The sequence below is a fragment of the Terrapene carolina genome, unplaced genomic scaffold (assembly GCF_002925995.2).
Source record: "Terrapene carolina triunguis isolate 2854851 unplaced genomic scaffold, T_m_triunguis-2.0 Scaffold85, whole genome shotgun sequence".
NCBI classification, from domain to species: domain Eukaryota; kingdom Metazoa; phylum Chordata; order Testudines; family Emydidae; genus Terrapene; species Terrapene triunguis.
Genome location: NW_020664436.1, coordinates 8,103,309 through 8,110,755, shown reverse-complemented (window position 1 = coordinate 8,110,755; position 7,447 = coordinate 8,103,309).

Here is a 7,447-nt window from a genome sequence, read left to right as displayed (position 1 = left end):
CAGGAGGGATGCAGGCCTGCCGAACTCCACTGCATCCTAGTCCAGGGCCCTCACAGTGGCGGAGTGGTCCGCCACTGGGTCAGCGGGGATCTGCCCGCAACACACCTTGTACCAGGCCAGCTTTTAACCAGACTGTTGTCTAGTTTTCCTGAGCTACTTTCTACCTCCCCCTCAGGGTGTACCTGGATCCGTAGGAGGTCCTCTGGTTGTCAGGGAGAAGTCCCGCGGCAGTCCCGGCAACTCCTCTGTGGCTTGGTCAGCAGGTGGCTCCCAGCTTCACAGGGCCCGTGGCAGTCTCCCAGCTCGGGAGCAGGCAGGAGGCATCTGGCTCCTTAGGCAGCTGCAGCCCTACTGAGCTCCCAGATCTGCCTTTTATACTTCCTATCACTTCCGGTGGGAGGGCTGAGTGCAGCCTGGCTCCACCCACCAGGGCTCAGTGAGTGGTCCCTCCCCCTCTGTGTCCGTGGGAGGCCACTCCGCCTCACTACAAGTAATCATAGAAACGTAGGAGTGGAAGAGACCTCGATAGGTCATTTACTCCAGTCCCTTGCACCCAAGGCAGGATTAAGTATTATCTAGACCAGTGGAACCCAAACTTTTTAACTCGCCCCTCCTAGGGGGGCCGCCCCACAGATTGAATACCTCTACTCTAGACCATCCCTGACAGGTGTTTGTCTAACCTGTTCTTAAAAACCTTCAATGACGGAGATTCCACTATCTTCCTTAGTAGTTTGTTCCACTTCCTTACAGTAGGAAGTTTTTCCGAATGTCTAACCTAAATCGCCCTTCCTGCAATTTAAGCCCATTGTTTCTTATCCTGTCCTCAGTGGTAAAGGAGAAGAATTATCACCTTCCTCTTTATAACAATCTTTTCCATACTTGAAGACTGTTACCATGTTCCCCTTCAGTCTACTCTTTTCCAGAATAAACAAACTCAATTTTTTCAATCTTTCCTCGTATGCCCTGGCTTGGGTCGAGTCCAGTACTGCCCCTATTAACTCTATCCTCTGGTCGGGAGACAGGGTTGATTTCTCTTCATTTAGGAGTAGACCCAGGCTCTCGAAGGTAGCTCTGATAAATGTGACCTGAGTTTCCACCTGGGTCCTGGAGCAGCCTTTGATCAGCCAGTCGTCGAGGTACGGAAAAATCTGTACCTGGTGCCTCCGCCAGAACGTGGCAACAACTGCCATGCCCTTGGTGAATACTCGAGGTGCTGTTGACAAGCCAATCAGGAGGACAATAAATTGGTAGTGGGTACCGTTGACCACAAACCTGAGGTACTTCCTGTGGGGCTGAGTGATTGCAATGTGAAAATACGCATGCTTCAAGTCAAGGGTGGCATACCAATCTCCTAGATCTAGTGAGGGGATGATGGAGACCATGCGGAACTTGAGTTTCTTTACAAACTTGCTGAGTTCTCGCAGGTCCAGGATAGGCCCGAGGCCATCTTTGGCTTTCGGTATTAGGAAATACTGGGAATAGAAGCTCTCGCCCCTGTGCTCCTGAGGAACCTCCTCCACTGCACCTAGTGATAGGAGCAACTGCACCTCCTGGATGAGGAGTTGCTCCTGAGAAGGGTCCCTGAAGGGGGATGGGGAAGGGGGGTGGAAGGCCGGAAGGGCACAGAATTGGATGGAGTATCCCCTCTCAACCATGTGGAGCACCCAGCGGTCCAAAGTGATATTGGACCAAGCACGGGAGAAAAGGGATAGTCATCAGGAAAAAGTAAGGTGGGGTAGATCCAGTCTCTGATCTGGTGCGCTGTCCTCGACCACATGTTCAAAAGGCTGGTTTAGGGCCAGAGGGCAGATTGAGCTGGCCAGAGCCCTGGCCTGAGGATGGGTGTTGCCTCCTCCTGCCATTCCTAATCCTCTTCTGAGAACCGTCCTGTCGGTTCTGCTGATGGAATCTCGGAGGAGGTTGAGATCAGAAGTGTCTCCACTGTGTGGCGGGAGTGTGCAGGTCCAACGACTTGAGGGTGGCTCGTGAGTCTTTCAGGCTCTGCAGCCTCTTGTCTGTCTTCTCAGAAAACAGAGTCACACCCTCAAATGGGAGGTCCTGAATAGTCTGCTGGATCTCGTAAGGGAGCCCCGAGACTTGGAGCCAGGATCACCTCCTCATGGCTACCCCAGTCGCCATGACCCTAGTTGTGGCATCTGCAATGTCCAATGCAGCCTGGAGGGAAGCCCGGGAGACTAGCTTCCCCTCCTCCACCAAGGCTGAGAACTTGGTTCAGGAGTCCGATGGGAGGCGCTCCATAAATTTGGTCATCGTCGCACAGGTGTTATACGAGTACCTGCTGATGATAGCCTGTTGGTTCGAGATACAGAGCTGCAGACCCCCTGTGGAATAGACCTTTCTCCCAACAAGGTCTAGACGCCTAGCCTCCCTGTTTTTAGGGGAGGGCCCTTGGAAACCCTGTCTCTCACGCTGGTTAGCAGCGTCCACAACAAGAGAATTGGGGTGAGTGGGAGTATAAATGTTTGAACCCTCTGGAGGGCATGAAATAACGCCTCTCATTGTGCTTGGCAGTGGGCAGCAAGGAAGCTAGTGTCTGCCATATGGTCTTGGTGGTGTCCACAATGGTTTTAATAAGTGGAACGGCAATACAGGAAGGTTCTGAGGAGGTGAGGATGTCCACCATGGGATCAGCCTCTTCGACTACCTCCTCGGCCTTAATGCCCAAACCCTGAGCAGGCCTGCGCAGCAACTGCTGCAGCACCCTGTTGTCCTCGAGCGCGGGGTTATGGCTGTACCTGCCAATGCTTCATCAGGTGACGCAGAAGAGGAAGCACTTATACGGAGCGCATGCTCCCTGCCATCCGCTCCCAGGGGGTCCCTAGACTCTTGGGGCAGCGTCGGTGCCAGTGGTGCGCTCGACGGTGCCGGGGCTGCAGACGCCGGACCAAGTGTTGGCGCCACCATCAGTACAATGGGAGGAACCATCGATGGAGCCGGTGCCGATCCGCTTGTCTGCACCGACGAATATGAAGGGCCCATCGCTGGCATCGGCGCCAGGGCCGTCAGCGCCTGCGCCGTAGTCGACGTCGACAATGGTGCCAGTGTGGAAGTCGGGCGCATCAGCGTTGCCAAGGGCAATGCCGGGGGCGGTGCCGAGCACAGTGGTGGAGTCAATGACGGTGCAGCTGTCAGAGGCGTTGGTGCGTGGGCAGGCACTGAGGGAAGATGCATAGCCGATGGCGGGATAAAGATGGCTCAGGCCACAGAAGATGCCATGGAGCGGTGACCTTAGGTCCCTCCCTGTCCTTGGTGAAAGGCCCAGGGGGTCCAGAAGGGCCACTGAGGTGGGTTCTGTCACTGCGGAGACCATGCCTGGGGCTCCCTCCTGTCTCTCCAAGACCTCGATCTGCGGCTCCTGCTTCTCCTGGAGTGATAGGAGTCAGACACTGACTCCGAGGTGTCCGAGACTGAAGACCAACGCAGAGCCAAGCCTCGGTGCCTTGAGTGTTGAGAGCTCGGGGAGGAGGTAGACTCTCTGTCCAAGTGGGCTGGTGCTGAGGGACATGGAGAGGGAGAGCGCCTGGACATCATAGCCGGCTTCCCTCTGGAGTGCACCAAGGGGCGGGGTGGGTCCGTCAGCACTGGATGTTCTTCCCTCCTTGGGGGCGAGAACGGCGCCGTAAGCTGTAGCTGCTCTGTAGGGGCCGGCAACCGAGGGGGACCCAGACTCAACTGCCTCACCTGGGCAGGAGTTGAAGTGGCCCCAGTAGGGGATCCAGAGGTGTGGCCCGCCTGGGGTCTCACTTCTCTGGATTTAGCCGAAGGTGAGCGGCTGTCCGGCTTCTTTTTCTTCTGAGGCACCGGCACTTGATGACGGTGCCGGGGCGCTCCGCGTCGAGGATGAAGCGTTAGGAGCCGGGTCCCCTGAGCCTGAGTCGGAGTGGGGGCGTAGGGCTGCCTCCATGAGGATCACCTTAAGCCGCTGTTCCCTTTAAGAGTTCTAGGGCGGAACTCGCAGCAGATCTTACAGCGATCCTTTTGGTGGCCCTCCCCGAGGCACCGTAAACACGAAGAGTGTGGATCGCTCTTCAGCATGCGCTTCACGCAGGCCACACAGTTTTTAAACCCCGGGGAGTGCAGCATACCACGGCTCTGGGGAGGCAGAATGGGGGGGAAACCCTCAACAACTCTATACTAAGAACTCTAATACAAAGAATGGATACTATGGTAACTATATAGAGTAACTACAGAACACGCTTGCTAAGCAAGGGCTAAGGGAAGTTCCAGACAACTGTCTCTGGCGGTAAGAAGGAACTGAAGGGGTGGCAGGTCGGCAGAGCTCTATATTGAGTGCCATGAAGGCACGACTCCAGGGGGTGCCCAGGCTGGCCCGACAGATGCTGCTAGGGGGGAAATCTTCCGGCCACCATCCAGGTGCACACGCACACACCTGGTTGGAATGGACATGAACAAGCACTCAAAGAAGAACAAGCACTGACTGGTGGGACCATATCGTTATGCAGTTATGGGATGTCGAGCAGCGGCTGCAGAACTTTTGCATGCAGAAGGCCACTTTCCAGGAACTTTTGCAGAGTTTTTCCCAGCCCTGAAGCGCAGCAATGCTAAAATGAGACCTGCTCTGACAGTGGAGAAGCAAGAGACGATCACTGTGTGGAAGCTTGCAATGCCAGCCTACTACCAGTCAATGGGAAATCAATTTGGAGTTGGTAAATCTATCATGGAAGCTGTTGTGATCCAAATGTGCAAGACCATTAATACTTCTAAGAAGGATAGTGACTCTGGGCAATGTGCAGGACATAGTGGATGGTTTTGCCATGAAGGGGTTCCCTAACTGCAGTGGGGCGATAGATGGCATGCATATCCCTATCTTGGCACCAGACCACCTTGCCAGAGAGTACATAAACCAAAAGGGGTACTTTTTTATTGTGCTGCAAGCACTGGTGAATCACAGGGGGCGTTTCACCGACATCAGCATAGTATGGTCAAGAAAGGTGAATGATGCACGCATCTTTAAGAACACATGTCTGTTCAGAAAGTTGCAAGCAGGGACTTTCTTTCCAGAGCAGAGAATAACCATCGATGATGTTGAAATGCCAATAGTGATCCTGGGAGATCCAGTTCCCCACACTATTGTATTCCTCTCATGTACTTCTGATGTTGTTAATAGCTCTAAAAATGATACACTCCAGGTGAAATCCCAGCCCCAGTGAAGTCAATGTGAGTTTTGCCACTGACTTGCATGGAGCCAGGATTTCACCCTCTGTTGTGTTTCATTTCCCCTTCCTTACTTACACTTACTCTCAAACCTCAGGTGGTCTGCCCAACTGCAACAGATCACAGAGCAGGAACAAAAAGCACTTCAACACAATGTGCTCATTTCAGCTAATCTAAAGCCCACACTTGTATTTGTACCTGCTGCTGACTTGTTTTTCAGCAGCCTGTGAAAATCACCTCGGTTCCTAGCTTCTTGCCGGCACTCTGCCCCCTCTCCCTTCCCTATGAGGCACTCCAGGTGAAATCATGCTCACTCCTCTCATTAGAGTCACTTCTTTGATCCAGACAATAATTCAGCCTCCGGTCGCATTTCAGGTCCTTTTCTGCGCTCCACTTCAGATGACTCCTCTATCAACTCTTCCCCTGCAAACCCCTCCATCATCTCCAAATCCCTTGTTATCCACATAGTCCCCTCCAACTGCAGTTTCCCTGTACTTTCAGTTTCACCATTCCAGTCCTCTTGTCTCGCTATAAATCTGCTTTCTCCTCATCCTTTCCAGTCAACTATATTTAAGTTGATATGATAAGTTTATGGAGGGGATGGTATGATGGGATAGCCTAAATTTGGCAATTAATTGATGTGCCCAATGGCCTGTGATGGGATGTTAGATGGGGTGGGATCTAAGTTACTACAGAGAATTCTTTCCTGGATGTCTGGCTGGTGAGTCTTGCCCACATGCTCAGGGTTTAGCTGATCACCATATTTGGGGTCAGGAAGGAATTTTCCTCCAGGGCAGATTGGCAGAGGCCCTGGGGTTTTTTCGCCTTCCTCTGCAGTGTGGGGCACGGGTCACTTGCTGCTGGATTCTCTGCACCATGAAGTCTTTAAACTACGATTTGAGGACTTCAATAGCTCAGACATAGGTTAGGGCAGGGGTAGGCAACCTATGGCACATGTGTCAAAGGTGGCACGCGAGCTGATTTTCAGTGGCACTCACACTGCCCGGGTCCTGGCCACCAGTCCGGGGCGGGGAGCGGTCTGCATTTTAATTTAATTTTAAATGAAGCTTCTTAAACACTTTAAAAACCTTATTTACTTTACATACAACAATAGTTTAGTTATATATTTATAAGAGACCTTCTAAAAACGTTAAAATGTATTACTGGCACGCAAAACCTTAAATTAGAGTGAATAAATGAAGACTCGGCACGCCACTTCTGAAAGGTTGCCGACCTCTGGGTTAGGGGGTTGATACAGGAGTGGGTGGGTGAGATTCTGTGGCCTGCATTGTGCAGGAGGTCAGACTAGACGATCATAATGGTCCCTTCTGATCTTAAAGTCTATGATTTACAGGGTCACATTTACCTTTGGCTTCAATGGGCTTACACCAGGGTTGAATTTGGTATCAATTAAATAACTATTTTAGCTTCTTAATGCGCCAAGGCTTAGGGAGTCCAGTAACTCAAAGTGCCAAGTAATAAATATAAAATAATGTCAGACACTAAGCAAAATTCTCAGACCTACCACAGAATAAGTTTAAATGAGCTATTTTTCAAGAATGTGTTGCAGAAATGCTTACCTCACCCAATCCCTTCCAAGTCCCCTGGTCACCATCATCTGAAATGTGAATTAAAATGTACTGTGATCAAGGGCCAAGAAGGCAGAAATAAAGTCAAGCTGAATTTTCAGATGTGGTACATTTTAAAACTTTTTTTAAATGACCTTCAGCTAACCCAGTTTTATCATAGCAGCACAAAGTGGGATAAACGCCAAGGGCCTGACTCTGTTCTGAGTAATACTGATGTAAATCAGAACTAACTGTACTGGAGTCAATAGGGTTACACTGTTGTAAAACCGGCATGAGATCAGAATCAGGCCCCAAGCTATGGATGGGCTACAGACCTTGCTTATACACACCAGACGTGTTCATTATAAGATGCTTCAATGCTCTGCCAGGGATGGCTGAGGTTCGTTAAAAAAGGAATTTTACACAAAGTGCCATCTAGTGGCAGAAGGAGTTTGTCATTCCAGTGCATCTTCCCTTTGACATTCCTATCATTTACAATATTAACATAATCGTGCTGACTTTGAAGTTCAGAACAAATTAGTCTGATAATTGTCTCTGAATTGTACTGATTTTCTAATTATTTGACCCAAATGCATAACAACTTGGTCATCTGGCTGTCCATTAGTTGCAATGACTGGCTGTGGTTGGTTTTGAATAGTTTCGGCTTCTTCTTGTTTTGCATC